Source organism: Martes martes (assembly GCF_963455335.1).
Source record: "Martes martes genome assembly, contig: scaffold_120, whole genome shotgun sequence".
Classification (NCBI taxonomy): domain Eukaryota; kingdom Metazoa; phylum Chordata; class Mammalia; order Carnivora; family Mustelidae; genus Martes; species Martes martes.
The window spans coordinates 13203-34409 of NW_027666658.1; the positions used below are offsets into that span (position 1 = coordinate 13203).

A 21207-nucleotide genomic window follows, 5' to 3' on the forward strand; every position below is an offset into this window, starting at 1 on the left:
ACCAACCTCCATCCTTGGCCCAGAGCTGGGTTTAACCCAGGCGGACACTATCAGCGTATTCCCTGTCCAATAGTCAAGGAAGCCTCTACACCAGCCCCCGAAAGAGAAAAACAGATCTTTCTTTATAAACCCTACTTACAAAACAAAAAAATGACATCTCAATAGCCAGCATACCTGATTATCAACCATCAGACCACTAAAATGTCAAAACACACAGACACTCTTTGCTAAATATTAACCACAAATATGATCATTATCATCTTAACTGAGACAATCTACCTCTACCTAGAAAAGACCCTGATCACATTCACTACAATAAGAGTCAACTGAACAAGTCACTGTCCCCAACAAAGTCAGGGGCAATGAGGAATAGAAAAGATGACTATAAGGTCACGACATATAAAAAGGGTTTTCATCTGTACATACACAAAAAAAGAGCAGCAGAAACTAGGGCTGCAGAGGAAAGAAGGGAGGTAGAGAAGAGGAGTCTCTGAACATGTTTTTGAGTGTCCTTTAGTTTCCGATATACTCTTCTGCCTCTTATAAGGTTGCAAAAAAAACGCCAGACATGAGATGGGTGAAAGCAAGCTGAAAAAGAAAAGCATCTACCCCTCCCCCATCTTCTCTCCTCTCTCCCAAAAAGAGCTGTGTTTGTCTGTGCAAACCTAGTCCCAAATATGGGAGAGAGAGAATGAATGTGTGTATGGAAGAACAATGAGCCCTCAGCCTGGTATTGTGAGTGTGTGTGTGTGTGTGTGTGTGTCTGCCTGCCTGCCTCTGCCTCTTTTCCCTTCGACCTCAACAACAACAGGGAGAGCTGGAAGCCAGCTTTCCCTCCAGGCCATCAAAACCAAAACTGGTTTATAATTTACAGTGGAATTAACTCAGCAAGCAAATCCATGGAAGGAAATAGCTACCCAAAGATCATTTTATTATTGTATAGATCCATCCTCTCTCCCCTCCCCCAACAGACTGAGACTAAAGAAACCAGTGTACATCAGACAAAAAGGTCTCTCTTTACATGGAAAGCAATTATCAAAACTGTTCCATATCTAAACAGAGGATGCATTAATTTATGTTACACCAAAATGTTTGTTTTGTAATTCACCAAGTTTCCCTTTTACTAGTTACCTTTTTTTGTGTTTAAAAATTTGCTTTGGGGAAAGCTATTTCAGGATTCATACAAAACTACTTTCTAAATGTCCCTTAAAATAGCAACACATACTGAAACATTTAAAGCACCCAGTTTCTCAAGGACACATTTTGCTTAAATCAATGTTTGAAGTCTGTAATCCAGAAAAATTGTAAGCAAACCTTGGAAAAGAGGCAGAGGAAAATGACAATTCAACAATGAATCATTTTGTTTTCCTTTCAACAACTTCTCAAGCAACCAGTTTCAAAGGAAACCTGCAATACTTTCCCCTCCCAACACACACACACACACACACACACACACACACACAATCTATGTAAAACTACCTCTCTTCTTTCCAAAACCTTAAAAAAATAAAAATAGAAGTCACTTTCTTTCAGGGAGCAGAACTCAAAACATGGTAGTAAGAATCCCATTCTGCTGCAAATGATTTGGGGTTTCATAATTTAGTAATCACACACAGCAAAGAACTGGAGATTTAGAACACAAAGAAGGACCCTTTCCCTACTGTGAAAATACTACTTTAAGAAAAGCCCTCCCCCAAGACCCCCAAATCCACAAACATTCAAGAAATTTACAGTTTGGGTCTTTCACTTCCTTTCCTTCCCCCCACCCCAACCCCCAGTTCAGCCAGTAATTTAGTCACATGAAACAGGTTTTAACCTCAGACAAGTCCGACAAGATCATGAATAAGCAGCAAAGACAGAACCGGGGTCGGCAGGCGAGCGGGACAGTTACCTGGCCCCGGCAGGGCCGAAGAAGTCCCCGGCCCTTTATTCCCGTCCCCCCGGACGCGCGCGGCTCGCACGCCGGCCTCCCCTTCCTGGCTCCCGACGGACCGCGGAGTCCATGCCGACCCCCTGCCGCCCCACGCCCGTCCCTAAGTCGAGCGGCCAGGAGAGAAGGCAGCTGCCACGCGCAGGCAAGTTGGAGACTTACCTTCCCCGAATGCGCTACACCATCAATGGAGGTGTGTTCGTCCGGCTCCCGGGAAAGTGGGGGACGGGGCGGGAGGCCCGCGGGGCTGGGGACCGCCGGGCTCGGGCCGAGGAGGGGCCGGCCGCGGGGACAGGGCCGGGGGCTGCGGGGGCTTCCCTCCCGTGACCTCTGGGACGGTCTCCACTAGCTCCCTGCTCCTCGCTCGACCAGTCCTTCAGAAGCGGGAGCCCAGGATCATGTCTGGTTTTGTTTTTCTGAGGGCGAGGGGCTCCCTGAGGATGATGATTTTTTTTTTTTTTCCTCAACTAGGAGAGAAAATGAGGCAGAGACAATATAGGAGGCGAGCGAGGGGAGAGCACGGGGGAGGCGGAGGCGGGGGCGAGACCCAAGGCGGGCGAGCGTCTCGGGCGTGCGGGAGGAAGAGGAGGCTGGAAGCGCGGAGGGCGGCTCGCGAGCGTCTGTGGGAGCAGCGGCGCCTCGGCGATGGTGGCCGAGCCGCTGCGGGGCTGCTGCACCGACCCGCCGCCCACTCCGCGCTCGGGCCCGGCCCACCTCGCAGTATCACGCCTCGCCATTGGCGCGTCCCGACGTGACGCGCGCGGAGGCCGGGCCAACGGGAGGCGGAGGGCGGGCGGAGGGGCGGGACTTCTTGCGCTCTCTCGTTCTCTCTCCCCCCTCCTCTCTCTCTCTCTCTCTTTTTTTTTTCTTTCTAATAAAAAGAGCAGGAGAGAAGGAGGGGAGCGGCCGGGCTGTGCCGACGCCGCGGGCCGGGCTCGAGCGCGCGCTCCGGGCGGCGGTGGGCTGGGCCCTCTCCCCCCACCGCCGGGGCGCGTCTTTGTGCGGAGCCGGGGCCGCGGCGCGCTGCGGGCTGGTCCCACGGGCGCGACCGGCCGGAGTCCCGCTGCCCTTGCTATTACCAGGGTCCCAGTTCGCGTTTTCAGCCACTTCAGACGCGGACTCATATTCCTGGGAGCGGGGACACGGAGTGGGTTCCGACGATTCGCTTAAGGACTCTTAAGAAATTCTGATGGGAATGAACGTTTTCAAAATAAGTCTACGGCAGAAGATTAATTAAGAAAGAGAAAAACGAAATTCGCAGGTCGCGCTGCTTCTTTGAAAAGAATATAATAAAGAGGAAAAGCCTGGAAAATCTCCCCAAGGAATAAAGAAGGGACTAGAACCCCAGTCGCAGAAGGAATGTTAGGGAGAGAGCAGTGTGCACAACCCTATGCCGTAAGTTTGAAAAATAAAACCTTTTTTTAAAAAAAATCCAAATACCACCTTTTTCCTTTGAGAAACCTAGTATTCTGTCCTACTTCCCAAAAGGCTTGTAATCACAGGGTCTGCGGTGCTGTAAGGGGAGTGAGGGGCAGGCCAAATGCTCATATTCTATTTAATATAATTTATAGGAATGAGGGGTTTGGAAATTTTAATTATGACTAGCAGTTTTTGAAATGCATATCATGTTTATTGAGTTCTTTCACACACCCTGGCATGAATCCAGGTCGAATCATCAACCTATTGTTGGTTTGTTAATATACTGTAAATGCTTTTTGGTGTCCTTATACCATACACTCTCCCTGAAGGAGTTCAGATCTGTATATAATAGAATAATTAAGGGATAGAACACAGCGCAAAATAATTCACTCATCTATTTCAAATAAAGTGATAATTTTCTCTTTGGAATATCTATTCAGATTACAATCTCCACATCCAGCAGTTTCTTTTAAGAATAACTTGGACTAGCAGATATCATTGGACTGTGACCCAAGAGATCTAAAAACAAATGGGTCTTTGCCATTTCCTTTCTGAGTAACTTACAGCAAGAAAAACCCTCTCTTGCTGCAATTCCTTCAGCTATGAAATGGGAAATGTAGTTAATACCTCATTATATATCTAATAATGTGAGAACTGAATCTTACGACATAATAAATTCAGTAAACGGCTCCGGACATCCTAGATATGGATGGGAACTATTCAACATCAGTTTTGGAAATAACGAGGAGTAAAGTGTATTAGATGGCTTCAGTGTCGATCACAATCCACACTTACAAGAGCGAGCGGTCTTTCTAATAAAGGTTCAGCCCTGCGGTGGGCAAATGGACAACAGTTTTTCGGAAGGTGCCTGATCCTACACTACCATTTAGCAGGGAGGAGAAAGGCTCTCAAGACCAGTCAACCATATTTATCATAGTATTAGGGCTTGCCATTACTTTCATTTATCTATAAAAATGGAGATATGGGGTGCTTGGCTGGCTCAGTTGGTTGAGCATCTGACTCTTGATTTCAGCTCGGGTCATGGTCTCCGGGTTGTAGGATCCGAGCTCCAGAAAACGCCACAACAGGGTATGCACCCAACCGGCAGTCTGCTTAAGGTTCCGTCTCGCCCTCTCCTTCTGTACCTTCTCTCTTCCCTCTTAAAAAAAAAAGATGTAGATTAAGGGGTGCCTAGCTGGCTCAGTTGGAAGAGCATGTGACTCTTGATCTCCAGGTCCTGAGTTCAAGCCCCACATTGGATGTAGAGCCTACTTCAAAATAAAATGTAGATTTAAAAGTCTCAAGACTTCACATTGCTACAAAGCATAATATTATGGTATTGCACCATAAAATTAGCAAACTAGATCTCTTTAACTACAAGCCCATGCAAGAACTGTGGCCCAGCCATAAAGCTGGAGAGAATGGCCTTCCTGAGAGGCTAATAATGTAATAACAATACATCTTAATAAAGACAACTATTAAACCATTGACTGAAAGCTTACTACATCCCAAGTGCCATGCAAACCATGTTGTATTCCTTCATCCACTTAGTCCTGACAATAGCCCATGAGGTGTATTATTATCTCCATCGTAAAGGTCAAGAAACTGGGGCTTGGAGAAGTTAAATGACTGGATCAAGGTGAATGAGGTCAAATATCTAGTAGGTCTTTTTTTCCCCACTATGAAATTAGAAAGAATTTCCTTATTCTCTTTTCAGCAAGCTTTAGAAAATGGGGATTACTTTGGTTATTGAATTTGAAAATATCAAGGACTTTTGTTAGTCATTTTATGTGTCCTACTATAGGTAGAAGTGATTTCATTTTGTATACAGAGGTCACATCAGAGACATAATACCATTATCTAAAAGAAACAAGAGAAAGAAGAATTCTTTAATAAATGACATTGGGACAACCAGAAAACTATATAGGGAAAAAATGCAGAAAAAACAATTCCTTAGGGGCACTTGGGTGGTTTAGTTGGTTAAGCATCCAACACTTGGGGCACCTGGGTGGCTCACTGGATTAAAGCCTCTGCCTTCCGCTCGGGTCATGATCCCAGGGTCCGGGGATCGAGCCCCGCATCCGGCTCTCTGCTCCGTGGAGAGCCTGCTTTCTCCTCTCTCTCTGCCTGCCTCTCTGCCTACTTGTGATCTCTCTCTGTCAAATAAATAAATAAAATCTTAAAAAAAAAAAAAAAAAAAAAGCATCCAACACTTGATTTCAGCTCAGGTCATGATCTCAGGGTTGTAAGATCCAGCTCCAGCTCCGCAATGGACCCGGACGTGAAGCCTGCTTAAGATTCTCTTTCTCTGGGGTACCTGGGTGGCTCAGTTGGCTAAGGGTCTGCCTTCAGCTCAGGTCACAATCCTGGAGACCCAGGATAGAGCCCTGAGTGGGGCTGCCTGCTCACTGGGGAGCCTGCTTTTCCCTCTCCCTCTGCTGCTCCCCCTGCCTATTCTCTCTCTCTCAAATAAATAAATAATACCTAAACAAAAGTTCTCTTTCTCCCTCTCCCTGTGCCCCTCCACCTGCTTTCTCTCTCTCTTTCTCTCTCTCTCTCTCTCTCAAACATATCTTTAAGAAAAAAAATTCTTGGGGCGCCCTGGGTGGCTCAGTGGGTTAAGCCTCTGCCTTTGGCTTGGGTCATGATCTCAGGGTCCTGGGATCGAGCCCCACATTGGGCTCTCTGCTCAGCAGGGAGCCTGCTTCCCCCTTTCTCTCTGCCTGTCTCTCTGCCTACTTGTGATCTCTGTCTCTCTCTCTCAAATAAATAAAAAAATAAATCTTAAAAAAAAAAAAGAAAAAATTCTTTAACTAGATTTTTTATTCCTAAACCCTTCACTCCCCCCAAATTACAGATGGACATTTTTTAAATGTAAAAAATGAAACCACTGAGGGGGCCCCTGGCTGGCTCAATTAGTAGAGCATGCAACTCTTGATCTCAGGGTCATGAGTTCAAGCCCCATGCTGGGTGTAGAGATCACTTTAAAAAAAAAAAAAAAAGGCAGTGGGGTGCCTGGGTGGCTCAGTCGGTTAAGCATCCAGCTCTTGATTTCAGTTCAGGTCATGGTCTTGGTGTGATGTGATCGAGCCCTGCACTGGGCTCCACACTCAGCAGGGAGTCTGCTCTCTTCATCTCCCTCTCCTCTTCCCATCTCCCAGCTCTCGCTCTCTCTCTTTCTCTCTCTCTCAAAAAAATCTCTTTAAAAAATTGCAGAGACTTTACCACGGTCTCTTACAGGATCCTGTAAGACCCACTGAACTGCTATTTGTTAGGTTGAGTTTAGGAGTTTATTTTATTACTTTCCTTTGTAACCCACATACAGTTTATGTTTATTCTTTTGTGTATATCAGATATTTTGTGATTATTTTAATGAAACCATGAAAGTAACTAGAGGAGTAGCAAATTTTTTTCAAATCATGGATTGAAGAAGTCTTTTCTAAGAATGACAGGAAACCCAGAAGCCATAAAGGAAAAACACCAATAAATTTTATGCATGCATATTTTACATCTCTGTAAGGCACAAAAAGACATCACAACAATCCAAGAAAAAAACACCTGTCATAAAGTACTAACTTCCTTTTTTCTTTAAAGATTTTATTTTTTTAAAAGATTTTATTTAGGGGCTCCTTGGTGGCTGAGTGGGTTAAAGCCTCTGCCTTCGGCTCAGGTCATGATCCCAGGGTCCTGGGATCGAGCCCCACATCGGGCTCTCTGCTCAGCGGGGAGACTGCTTCCCTTCCTCTCTCTCTGCCTGCCTCTCTGCCTAATTGTGATCTCTGTCTGTCAAATAAATAAAATCTTAAAAAAAAAAAAAGATTTTATTTACTGGGGTGCCTGGGTGGCTCAGTCGGTTGGGTGTCTGCCTTCAGTTCAGGTCATGATCCCAGGGTGTTGGGATGGAGCCCGGCATCAGGCTGCTTGTTCAGCGGACAGCCAGCTTCTCCTCTCCCTCTGCCTGCCGCTCTGCCTACTTAACACTTGACTCGTACTCTCTTCTCACTCCCTTTCTCTCTTAAAAAGATTTATTCGAGACAGAGTGAAAGAGTGAGAGAGAGCCGGAGAGCAGGGTGAGGGGCAGAAGGAGAAGCAGACTCTCAGCTGAGCAGGGAGCCTGGGATTCCGGGATCATGATCTGAGCCATAGGCAGATAATTAACCAACTGAACCACCCAGGCACCCCTAAAATACTAACTTCCTTAATACAACTAACTCTTACGGATTTGTAAGAAAAAAAAATTCAGGAAGATGGAAAGAAATATATGAACAAAAAATTCACAGAGAAATGTGTTCAATAAACATATAAAGTCATATAAAGTAAGTACAAATTAAAATCATCTCTCAGATTAGGGAATATTTTTAACTTCATAATACCCAGTATTGATAAGCCTGAGGAAAACAAGTACTGTGATGCACTGTTGGTAAAAATGTAATCAGTCCCGGGACGCCTGGGTGGCTCAGTTGGTTAAGCGGCTGCCTTCGGCTCAGGTCGTGATCCCAGCGTCCTGGGATCGAGTCCCGCATCGGGCTCCTTGCTCTGCGGGGAGCCTGCTTCTCCCTCTGCCACTCTGTCTGCCTGTGCTCACTCTCTCTCTCTCTCTGACAAATAAATAAATAAAATCTTTAAAAAAAAAAAAAAATGTAATCAGTCCCTTTTTTAGAACACAATTTGGCAACTACCTATGGAAAGGTTAAATATCCATATCCTTTGACCTGGAAATTCCACTTCTAGAAGGTCATTCTACAAATAATCTTGCATAAATGTACGGAAATATACACAAACACATATATAATTGCAACATTGTTTATAATAGTGAAAAACAGGAAAAATCCAAACATCCATCAACAAAGAACACTTGAATAAATTATAGTACAAACATACAATGGAATACTTTATAACTTTCAAAAAGGATTAGGTAAGTCTGAATTGATATGGAATGATAATCAGGATTCAGACCTAAGTGAAAAAAGCAAGTCACAAAACAATTATGCAAAGTATAGTTCTATTTGTATTTTTTTAAGTAAGCTCTACACCCAAAATGGGGCTCGAACTCACAACTCCCAGATCAAGAGTCACATGCTCTACCCACTGAGCCAGCCAGCCACCCCCTAATTGTATTTTTAGAAGAACAAATTTGTCTATGCTTCAAAGATGTCTAAAAACATAGTCACCAGGAAAATGTTTCAAGTGAGGCCAGGGGGCATGGAATGAAGAGTAAGGAGGGAACAGGAAACAGACTTTTGATTTCATTCTACTCTGTTCTGTTTGATTTTTTTCTCTTCTTATCAAGTATGTATAATTTTTATAATTTAAAAAAAAAAAAGAATTCAAGTCCTTTGAACATATGGCTGGTAACTAGCCTTCATAATTCACCAGAAGTACTCGAGCTTTAGAACAAGTAAATTATTTTCCCCCAAAATGCCTTCAGCAAAACGAGGGTGCTTCATCAAGGCTGCTAACAGACTGAAGCTTGTTTCCAGGCATTTTCTTTGAGACGGCCTTCCACATTTCTGCGGTGCGCATGCCGGCCGACACAAGCTTCGGCGGTCTCCCCTCGCACTTTTTCAGACTGAGCAAGGGTAGGGCCGAGCACTCCCCGCCGTGGTATGTCTCTGGGCACTCAGCACACATTGGGTCACCCACCGTGGGGTTTCGCTTCGTCATGTGTTGGAAATCGGAATCCCAGTGCTTTCCCTCAGGCCAAGTAAGTGACCCCCGATAGTCCCCGCACGGAACTGAAATGGAGAAATGGGTGATTATGGCACTAATTAGGGAGGCACGAGTCACGCATGCAGACGTGTACAAAAGGGAAACCGGTTTCCAAAACTCGTAGCCCCTTTCCTTTGTGTGCATGTGACGGACTATGGAGAACAGTGAGGTTTCTCCGTTCAAGTCCAGGCTCCAGTGAATTTTCTTTGAACCAAAGGAGAAGTGGGTCTGTACACCAGCACACCTACAGACAGATCCCAAGGCAACCCTGCTCCACGGAACCGCATCAGATCCAGCGGAAGGACGCTCTTCTCTGAGTCACGCTTAGCCAGCCAAGGCCACAGCCTGGTGTCCGGGGGCAATGGGCGCCTTCTGGATAAGATCGAAACCCAACATCTGACTTCTGACCACACGTGGTCATTGAAGAGTCTCTCAGGGCTTTGCGAAAGAAGGGGAGGAGATGCTGATTTTCATTCTCCTGGCCCAATTCCAAGTTTGATCGTTCGCAGTCCTCCTCCTTTGTCTGCCTGCCATCTCCCTGAGACGTGCTATTGCACAGTTCCCGTTATAAACAGCTGTCCACTGTTAGCCGAGCGAGCCAGAGAGCCAGCGAATTCCACCCTGGGGGAAGCTGCATTTCAAGATAAACATTTCCTCCGCATCTTCGGTAAATGACTTAGATTTACCTTGGAGGAAAGATGTGGTCTTCTGGCGAGAATAAGGGCACAGTAATGGGGAGTTAAAAATTATCCACGAGCCCTATTTTGTCTGACTGGTAAACACGGCAGCGCGGACCGGCTCACAAAGGGGCCCTCAGAAGGGAGAGTCCACAGGAAATAAATTTCAGATTCTAACATTTTATTTGGGAATCCAGAATTTAATCTGTTTTAAAATATTTTATTTATTTATTTGAGAGAGAGAACATGAGTGGGGGGGGGGGAGAGCATAGGGAGAGGGACAAGCAGATTCCACGCTGAGCATAGAGCCCGATGCGAGGCCCGATCCTCGGATCTGGAGACCATGAACTGAGCCGAAATCAAGAGTCAGATGCTCAACCCACTGAGCCACCCAGGCACCCCAAAAATTTAATCTTAAACATTGATGAAACAGGTGCTATCTGCCACCAAAATTCATTTCTTCAATCTAAGGCATATTTACAAACAGAACAAACAGGCAAGAAACTCTGTAAACCAGAGGAAATAAAATTCACCCTCTGCCATCCAAGCTTCAGCGTCTATGTTGGACATGTCTGGGGGACTCAATTTAATGCCTGCCTCCTTTTCATTCAACACTTAAGACATCTTTTTCTTTTTTAAGATCTTATTTATTTATTTGCAAGAGAAAGCACAGAGGGAGAGTGAGAAGGAGTAGCAGGCTCCCCACTGAGCAAGGAGCCTGATGTGGGGCTGGATACCAGGACCCTGAGATCACGACCTGAGCTGAAGGCAGATGCTTAACCCACTGAGACACCCAGGCACCCCCACTTTAGGCATCTTAAATTCAAATATCAACCCCAAATGTCTCCTTGTAATACTCCAATTTCCAGAATAATTCCTCTCTTTAATCTCTTTTTTTCTCTCTTTAATCTAAAAAGGAGCATTTTAGGGGCGCCTGGGTGGCTCAGTGGGTTAAAGCCTCTGCCTTCGGCTCAGGTCATGATCCCAGGGTCCTGGGATCGAGCCCCACATCGGGCTCTCTGCTCAGCAGGGAGCCTGCTTCTCCCTCTCTCTCTGCCTGCCTCTCTGCCTACTTGTGATCTCTCAAATAAATAAATAAAATCTTTTAAAAAAAAGAAATATTTTAAAAAATTAAAAAAAAATAAAAAGGAGCATTTTAGCTTGAAAGCATCCAAAATACCCTTCAATGTATGAATGGATAAACGAGCTATGTTGCATCCGTTCAATGGAATATTATTCAGCCCTTAAAAAAAACAAGCTATCAAGCCATAAAAAGGCATGGGGTAACCTTACAGGCATTACTAAGTGAAAGAAACCAATCCGAAAAAGGTTACTGTGTGCTTCCAACTGTACGACCTTCTGGAAATGACATTCTAGAACAGGAAATGAAAAGATCAGTGGTTCCCAGGGATAGGGAAAAGACAAGGCTGAACAGGTGAAATAGAGGGGACTTTTAGGGGAGTGAAACTATTCAGTGTGATTTTATAAGGGTGGATACATGTCATTATGCGTCTGCTAAAACACACAGAATTGGGGCGCCTGGCTGGCTCAGTCAGTTAAGCATCTGCCTTCAGCTCAGGTCATGATCCTGGGGTCCTAGGATTGAGCCCCACATCGGGGGCGGGGGGGGGGTCCCTGATCAGCAGGGAGTCTGCCTCTCCCTCTCCATCTGCCTCTCCCCCAGCTCATGCTCTGTCTTTTCTCACTCGCTCGCTCTCTCTCAAGTAAATAAATATTAAAATAAATAAATAAAACCCACAGAATCTATAAAACACAAAGTGATTGAACCCTACTGTAAACTATGGACTTTAGTTAATAAATAATATATTGATGTTGGGTCATCAGTTAAACAAATGGACCACACTAATGCAAGTTGTTAATAAGAGAAGACTGGAGTAGGGGGGAAGGGGTATGGGTGCATAGGACCTCTGCTTCCTGCTCAAGTTTGCTGTGAACCTAAAACTACTCAGGAAAAGCCTATTAACTTTTTTATAAAGAGCATTTTATCTCTGCTCTTTGTGTTGTAGGAAAGAGAGACTCATGCAGCATGTCAAGTAACAGGAGATGGGAGCCCAGGCAAAGCCAAACCGAGTGACATCAAGAGCTATGGGACTAGAGGCGAAACCACACAAAGGTCGGGGGCCCCAGGACATTGTCACTGCTTCCCATTCTCTCTCCCGCCTGCCTGCCGGGCTCCTCACCCTTCCCCATGTCGTGTAGCTTCTCTTCTCTTCAGTGTCTGCTTTCTCATCATCTCAGCTTCTTCCTGACTGTGGCTTCCCTGTGGCCTCTCATGGCTTCTCCAGCTTTTGCCGACCACCTCAAGACTTCAGTGCTTCCTGTTTAAAATTCCCCAGACAGGCGAACCTACTTGGCCCAGTTCATTCCTTGAAGGCCCAACCCTGTCCTGGTCCCTGGTGCCCTGTGGGTGCATGTAGCAGCGAAGGGGTGAAGGGTGTCCCCCGCACTGTGCAGCCAATCCCCCAGGCTTAGAGCTGCTGCTTCCTCAGGAACTCTGGCCGAGCTCCTCACTGTGGAAGGGCCCATGGTGTCGGCAGCATTCTTGATGTGCCTGACAGGGATGGTGTCCTTTGGAATGGCTTTTGTCAAAAACATGAACAATTGAGTAAAACCGAACCTTAGCAATTAAGTATTTCAATACTTTTTTTTTTAAAGATTTAATTATTTATTTCAAAGAGAGAGAGAGCGAGAACACAGGCCAAGTGGAGCAGCAGGCAGAGGGAGAAGCTTCCTCCCCACCAAGCAGGGAGCCCCACATGGGGCTCGATCTCAGGGTCCCTGGATCACGACCTGAGCCGAAGGCAGACGCCCAACGGACTGTGCCACCCAGGCGCGTCTCAATACATTTTAAAACAGGTACCTTTAGGGGCGCCTGGGTGCTGCAGTCGGTTGGGTGTCTGACTCTTGATTTTGGCTCAGGTCATGATCTTGGGGTCGTGAGATGGGCTCCGCACTCAGCATGGAGTTCGCTTGAGATTCTCTCTCTCCCCTCCCCGGCCCTCCCCCTGCTTGTGCTCGCACACATTCCCCCCGCCTTTCTCAAATAAAACAAAATCAATCTTAAACTTCTTTTAGAAGCCCCCAGTAGGGGCGCCTGGGTGGCTCAGTCGTTAAGCGGCTGCCTTCTGCTCAGGTCATGATCCCAGAGTCTGGGGATGGAGCCCCGCATGGGGTTCTCTGCATGGCGGGAAGCCTGCGTCTCCCTCTCCCACTCCCCCTGCTTGTGTTCCCTCTCTGGCTCTGTGTCCCTCTGTCAAATAAATAAAAATAAAATCTTAAAAAAAAAAAGAAGCCCCCAATAACATACTCAAGTACATGCACAACTGAACCCAATACAGAAATCAAACAGTATGGGTTAAAGACTCAATTAAAAAACTGCGCCCAAATTTAGGATAAAATAGAAGTTGTTGAGCAAGTCCTAAAACTCACAAACGGGACAGTGACACATTTGACTAAAATAATATTAAAGACTTCTTATAATCATTTACATTAAAACTAGAGGAAATCACACATTGGGCAAAGGTCATTGTAATTCCCGTGACCATGACAGGATTAGTGATAAGACTATAGCAAGAAAGCTTTTACATCTATTGGAGAAAGAGCAATCACCCAACAGAAAAGTCAGGGAAGGATAGGAACAGACAATCAGCAGAAAAAGAATCTTTATGTCCAGTAAACAGAAAACAGTAAGAAGAGAGACACTCAGTCTCTCACATCTTCATTCTTGGCAGTTATTATTTTATTTTATTTTATTTATTTGACAGAGAGAGAGAGAAAGCAAGAGAAGGAACACAAGCAGGAGGAGTGGGAGAGGGAGAGGCAGGCTTCCCACCGAGCAGGGAGCCCGATGCGGGGCTCGATCCCAGGATTCTGAGATCATGACCTGAGCCGAAGGCAGACGCTTAATGACTCAGCCACCCAGGCGCCCATCTTGGCAGTTTGAATACACACACAGATGATCCTTCTAACAGCGTGTGTGTGTGTGTGTGTGTGTGTGTGTGTGTGTGTGTGTGTGTGTGTTTTAATTGTGGTCACACAGAACATGAAATTTCCCATTTTAATCATGGAGAAGTGCACAGCTCGGGAGTGTTGAGCATAGTCACGGTGTGGTGCAACCAGCCTCCTTCTGCAAGGTGAAATCTTGCAAAATGAAAACTCTGTAGCCATGAAACGACAATTCCCCCTCTTGCTCTCCTCCAGCCCCTGGCAACTACTACTCCATAGTCTGTTTCCATGAATGTGACCACTCTCGGTACCTTATGCAAGGGAAATCAAACAGTGTTCGCCTTGTTGTGACTGGCTTCTTTCAGTTAGCACAATGTCCTGATATAATTTGCTAGGGCTCACATACAAAATACCACGGACTGGATGGTATAACAACAAAATCTTATTTTCGCAGTCTTGGAGGCTGGGAGTCTGAGATAGAGCGGCCAGCCAGGCTGGTTTCTCTTGAGGTCTGTCCCGCTGGCTTATGGGTGGCTGCCTTCTGCCTGGGTGCTCACGGGGCCTCTCCTATGTGCGCCCATCCCTGATGTCGCTTCCTCGCCTTACAAGGACACCAGTCCTGTTGGATCCGCCCCCATCCTTGAGACCTCACTTTCCCTTAATCGCCTCTGCTGAAGGCCCAACTCTAAATGTAGCCACATTGGGGGTGAGCATCCTTACCTCCAGGGGGAACTGCCCCTTTGTGAACCGAAGGTGATGGACCCATATAAACGATCTGGGCTCACTGCATTTGGACTTGCCCATTTCTTTTGCCTTAACAGTTTAAGCTGCTTAAATTAATTAATTAGCAGATTAATATAGCAGGACAGCAAACAACTGCTTAGCCTCGTGGCCTTTTAGGCCGGAACAGTGATTTGACTGAGAGTTTATTATTAATTACATTTTAAGAGAAAGTTGGATTTCTCCTAATGGCCCTTGGATTCAGGGCTCAAGGTCACTGGTAAAGTGTTTTGAGATAAACTAGCTTACTCCGTCACTTCCTTATTTGTGCACCTATCGTTAGGGCCTGCTAGAATGTAAGCTTTGCAAGGATAAGCCTGTCTGTCCAAGCACGACGAAAGGGTGTGCTGGGATGAAAGAATGCATGTAGAGCCCTCAGGGTGGGCTGTGGACACTGCCTAGCTCAGTGTCAGACTGAGCTCACTTAGAGCCAATAATCTGACCTTTGGCACTGACCGCATTCAGGTATAAATCTTTGAAAACTTTTTTTTTTTTTTAAGATTTTATTTATTTACTTGACAGACAGAGATCACAAGTAGTCAGAGAGACAGGCAGAGAGAGAGGGGGAAGCAGGCTCCCTGCTGAGCAGAGAGCCGAGTGCGGGGCTTGATCCCAGGACCTTGGGAGCATGACCAGAGCCGAAGACAGAGCCTTAACCCACTGAGCCACCCAGGCGCCCTAAATCTTTGAAAACTTTTGAATGAAGTTGATTATAGGACTTTAGGGAAAGAAACTACCTAAAATCACTAAAATATTGTCAGATCTCGTTTAAAGTAAGTTCTTTGCCCTATAATGTTTATATTAATTAATGTTAATGCAGCTTAAAAGAGACCAACGGGAAGTAGACAAAGCTACAGGTATTGTTTTAATTTTAGGTATTTTCTGAGAACATGGATTAGACCAGTTATACATAATGGTGTGTATCTGTGTCTGAGAAGAATTCAGATTCTTGGCTTCCTAAAGCAAATCTGAGCTGGTCCTAATACCATATCCCCAGTGACTCGATGCCCTCTCTCTCCTCCGTGTCTGTTTGCATCCCACCCTCAAGCACTGCACCCTCTGCCTTACGCAAACCCTCAGCGGCTTGCCCCCTCAATTCCTAACATTCCCTGAGCCAAGCCACAACCCTGGTGATAATTCCAACATGCTGCCTATTTGGTACCTGCACCTGCCAGCCAAATGAGTTTGGCATCACACTGCCTGGTTTCATTTTAAATTCATGACCACAAACCTCAAGTGGACTCTTAATGCCCTTGGCAATCATAGGATACTTACCCAGGCTCATTTCTTCCCCAGTGCTCCAGCCAGTAATCTCACATCCGTTCCTCTCGCCTCAAACCTCCAACACCCCCTCCCTTCTTTTGAGGTCACCATGGATATTGACGTGATCAGCAGAGAAAATCCACAGACTGCCCACTCCCCATATCTATCTATCTGTCTTGGAACCCCACCCTCTGGCTTCCTGCCTGCTATTATGGATGAATCACCAATGGTCCTATGGAAGCCTGGCCCTCTGCTTTGACCCCTCCCCTCCCATTGCTCATGAATATCGCTCAGCACATCCCCTCTCTCTGCTACGTCATTTTTTTTAAACCACCCACTGGATCACTCCTATTAAGATACAAATAACACGTTTTTTCTCTGACCTCAAGCCTTCTGTTGGCTGCACTTTACCTTTGTCTACTTCCCCATTTTTTCGCTCCATTATGCAGCAAAACCATCTTCAAAAAGATGGTCTATACTTCCTATCTGCAATTTTTGCCCTTCTCTTTCAATCCACTCCAACCTCACTTTGACTCACCCCTTCCACTAAAACTTGTCTTACTGATGTCACCAGTGAGCTCCACATTGCCAAAGAAGAGAGCCAGTTCTCAGTCTCCCACTTTCTTGAGCCACTGGCTGCATTTGATAGAACTGATGACCGCCTCTTACCTGACAGGCTCTTTATTGGGCCATCAGGACACTCCATCCTCCTGGTTTCCCCCCATCTCACAGGTGAGTCTCAGTATCTTTCAGTGACTCCTTTTCTCCCCAGCCTCTGAATGTTAGAGCCTCCAGGCTCAGTCCTTGACCTTTTCTGTAACTCCCCTCAGTCCCCTGTTGATGTCACTCTCTGCCATGGCTTCAAAGACCACCCGATCGCTAATCGCTCTCCAGTGTGCACCTCCAACCCAGACCTCCCTCCTGAACCTCATATACCCAACGGCCAACTCAACGTCTCCACTTGGATGTCTAAGGTATCTTAACTTTCACATGCCCCAAACTAAACACCTCCCCCACCCAAGGTCTTCCCCATCTCAGTCAATAGCAACTCCACCTTTCCAGTTGCTCAGATTAAACCTTTGAGTCTCCCATATCCACAGTCAATTCATCAGAAAAATCCTGTTGGCCCTGATGTAAAACAATGTCCACACGTGGACTGTTCCTCACCACCCCTGCCACTACCATCCTGGTCCAAGTCGCTGTCATCCTTTGCCTGGATTATGGCAGTAGCTTCTTCATTGTCTCTCTACACAGTCTCTTCCCAGTATGGTAGCAGTGATCCTTTGAAAGGGTAGGTGCTGCTCAAAACTTGACAACTTGACTCTGTATCAGTCCAGATGACCTAGGTTATGTTGTGGTGGCAAATAACCCCAACATTTCAGTGATTTAAAATAGTGATCATTTCTTTCTCATGTGCCACGTCCATCTCGGGCAGTGACAGGGAGCTGCTCATCACCATCACTGGTCAGAGATTTGGGCTTACAGCTCAGAACACTGTCTTAGAGGTTTCTGGTCACCTTGGCAGAGGAGCAAAAAGCCCTAGAAGATTATCACTGGTAATTAAATACTCCCCAAGTGAATTCTGCAGACTCAGTGGCCAGAACTAGTCACATGGACAGATACATCCTTAAGACAGCCAAAGAGTGTCATCCTGCTCTGTTGTGATGGCCAGGAGCTGGGCATATTCAGTGAGCTCCTGAGCACCGTAGGCTCCCAGCAGTGCTCAAGATAAATGCAAAGTCCTATGTGGCTTAGTCGGTTAGGCGTCCCACTCTTGGTTTCCACTTTTGGTCACCATCTCGGGATCCTGGGATCCATCCAGCCGCATGCCAGCCTCCGTGCTCGGTGGGGAGTCTGCTTATCTCCCTCTCTCTCTGCCCCACCCCCCACTCATGCCCTTTCTCCTGCTCTCTCAAATAAATAAATAAATAAATCTTCGAAAAAAATAAAAGCAAAATCCGTACAATGGCCTCTGAAGCTCGGCATTAGCAGGCCCTCCCCTCCCCTCTCTGGGCTCACCTCCTCCTGTTCTCTCTGAGGTACCAGTGCATCCGAGAGCCCGTTCCTCTGCCTGCGTGGCTCTGCCTTCAGTTATGTGCATGATAACCCCTTACTCCTCACTCCACTCTGCACATACACCTGAACAAACACTTCTCTGAGGGCAGCGAAGGCAGAAGCTTTGTCTATTTTTGTTCATGGGTTCACCCCCACAAGCCAAGTCCAGACCGGGTTCTGCACAAGACAGGGGCTCAGGAATCTTTGCTTCAGTGAGTGAGCCTCCCTAGTGCTCACAAAACATACCAACACCCCCCCCAAAATATTACGTCACGCCTGTCAGATGGTGAAATATTCACGTCTGACAATGGTAAGCCCTGATGAGGATTTAGTGAGAAGAAATCTCCTGCTCTGCTGGAGAGGGCACGTTGGTACGACCACTTGGGAGCGCAGTTTGGCGCTCTGTGGTCAAGTCCAAGATAAGCGTGAATTATTACAATTCAGCAATTTCACGTCCCAATATGTATCTTGGAGAAACTCATCCACATGTGTCCAAAGAGACATGCAAAAAGGTGCTCATAACAGCACTATTAATAATAGAAAAAGAGTTGGAAACACTTGAAATTTACATCAGCAGGACAATTGATACATAATTGTCATACACAAGGGAACATCATACAGCAGTTAAAATGAATTCATTTGACATGTTTTGACTTCCTGTCTCCCTCCAGCTTGCAAAGAGATTGGAAGTCACTTTCTTTCTTTTTTAAGATTTTATTTTTTTATTTGAGAAAGAGACAGAAAGAGTGAGAGAGAACACAAGAGTGGGGTGAGGGGCAGAGGGAGAAGCAGACTCCCCCTGAGCAGGTCTTGATCCCAGGACTCCAAGATCCTGACCTAAGCCGAAGGCAGCTGCTTAACTGACTGAGCCACCTAAGCGCCCCCAAAAGTCGCTTTCATTCACCCAACAAGAAAAAAGCCGAACAAACTGAAAATCAACAATTATTCTTAGATCCATCAGAGAACTGAGGTTACAGGGCAAATCGGCTGACCCCAGATTAGGAGAGGTAGGTAGGTAGGTACAGAGAATCACAACTTACCTGAGCAGAAACCTCTACGGGAACCAGGACCTGGAAGGTACTGTGGACAACACATTGCTGGAGGCTCAGTGTGGACAAGTTTGAAAGTTAAGAACTCCAGGGGGGCCCCCTCACACGTCAGTGTTTTCCCTCTAGAAGCCCTTCCAGACTCTACTGGAAGGATCCAGAGAAAAACCCCCTCATGCTTCCAGCAGGGGAAGGGGGAAGAGGAGCCATTTTGGAACATACCCGAGTACTCTGTTGTTTTAACAAGTTCTGTCCTCAGAAGAAGCTGTTTCACCAGAGCCTAATGGACCCAGGGGAAGGGAAACGGCCAACTGGAGCCCCCTTGAGCCTTCATGCCTCACCTAAGGGGTAAGGGAGCTGAGAAACCCTGGTCAGTCACAGCCCACAGGCACAGACTCCGCAAAGGACCAAGACCCCATTATCTACACCCATGCATATCATAGTTTAGCTGCAGAAAATCACAGACAAAAAAAGAAAATTGGACAGAATCCAGAGGAAAAGAACTTACCTACAGAGGCCCAAAGAGAGAATTACGTAGTTTCCCTTTGAGAACCGAGCAGGCACGAAAAGGATTGGAGTGAGCTCTTCCCATGCCTAGGGCCCCACACCTGTCTTCCCAAGAAGCACCGGAAACACAGAGCCGTTTCCAAGTCTTGGACGCTGGATACACTGACAGGTGTGTTTGCCCCTCGTCCGTCTACTGGTGCCCCGTAAGCTGAGAGAATGTCTCCCTCTCATCGTTTTCCTCAGGACCGGACTGAAGTATGCCCTCACAGGATGTGAAGTAAAGATTTGTATCCAACATTTTATTGAGATTCATGGCAAGGTCCCAACTGATATAACTTACCTTGCTGGTCTTATGGCTGTCACCAGCGCTGACAACACTGGGGAGGATTTCCGTCTGATCTGACACCAAGGGTCGCTTGGCTGCTTATCAGATTACACCTGAGGAGGCCAGCTGTAAGCCGTCAAAGTGAGACAGAACTTTGTGAGGACAAAAGGAATCCCTTGTGTGGTGACCCATGGTGTCATCCCATCCGCGGTCCCCATCCCCTCCTCAAGATGAATGACACCATTCGGACTGATTTGCAGACTGAAATGATTACTGCTTTCATCAAGTCTGACCCTGGTAATCTGTCTATGGTGACCAGAGGTGCTAACCTGGGAAGATTTGGTGTGATCGCCAACAGACAGAGACACTGTGGTTCTTTTGATGTCGTTCACATGAAAGATGCCAATGGCAACAGCTTTGCCGCCAGGCTCTCCATCATTTTCGTCATTGGCAAAGGCAACAAACCATGGGTTTCTCTCGGATCATTAAGCATCTGCTTTCGGCTCAGGTCATGAGCCCAGGGTCCTGGGATGGAGCCCCGGGTGGGGCTCCCTGCTCAGCGGGAAGCCTGCTTCTGCCTCTCCCTCTCCCCCTGCTTGTATTTCCTCTCTCACTGTCTCTCTCTGTCAAATTTTAAAAAACAAACAAACAAAACCATGCATTTCTCTTCCCTGTGGGAAGGGTATCCGCCTTACCCTTGCTGAAGAGAAACAAGAGACTGGCAGCCAAACAGAGCAGTGGGAAAAATGGTCTCCAGGTGACATGATGGGAAGTCTTTATACTTAATTACAGATCATACAGCACGGGGGGAAAAAAAAAGGTCGGAGTGCTATAGTGCTGTATTTAAAGTGTTGAAAGGAAAAAACCCACTAGCTTAGAACTCTACCAAGTCACGTTATCCTTCAAAAGTCCAGGAACGATAACGAATTTCTCAAACAAAAATTGAAGGAATTTTTTGCCAGTAGACATTCTTTCCAAGAAGCGTTAAGATGAGTTCTTCATAGAGAGAGACATTGGTCGGAACTGAGACCCAAAAGGAAAGAAGAGCATTCGAGATGGAATAATGAGTGACTGTAAAATGATTTACATGTAGGGATACCGAAACAAAACAAAACAAAACTAAGGAGTGTGATGCTGAAGAAAAGAGACAATTCACAAAAACACATTTATAGGATGACACCATTTATATGAATTGTAAAAACATATTATACGATGCCACATGTATTAGATGGATACATACCTAGACAGTACAAATATAAAAAGTCACTGTAAAGAGTCAAACTAGCTTTAAGATAGGTCATGTCTGGGGAGGGGGGCAGGACTGTGGAATTGGAAGCATCTTGGCCATGTTTGTAATATTGTATTTCCTTAAAAAATATCTAAAAAAAAAATCTAAAAAAAAACTAAAGCAAATGTGAAAAAGAACATTTAAAAACTCTAGTTGTCTACTATGTTCTGTACTTAGCTTGTTAAGGAAAAGTTTTTGCAAGATTTTTTTTTAAGATTTTATTTATTTATTTGACAGAGGTA

The 21207-nt window shown here is 46.0% G+C and overlaps 1 pseudogene across 1 annotated transcript; it reads left to right on the forward strand.

Annotated features, from left to right (window-relative positions):
- Nucleotides 1-2575: 2575 nt before the first annotated feature.
- On the forward strand, nucleotides 2576-20443 carry LOC308337858 (small ribosomal subunit protein eS4-like; annotated as a pseudogene). Its single transcript has 3 exons — nucleotides 2576-2681; nucleotides 19444-20147; nucleotides 20338-20443. The product of its transcript is annotated as a small ribosomal subunit protein eS4-like (transcript).
- The last annotated feature ends 764 nt before the right edge of the window (nucleotides 20444-21207 follow it).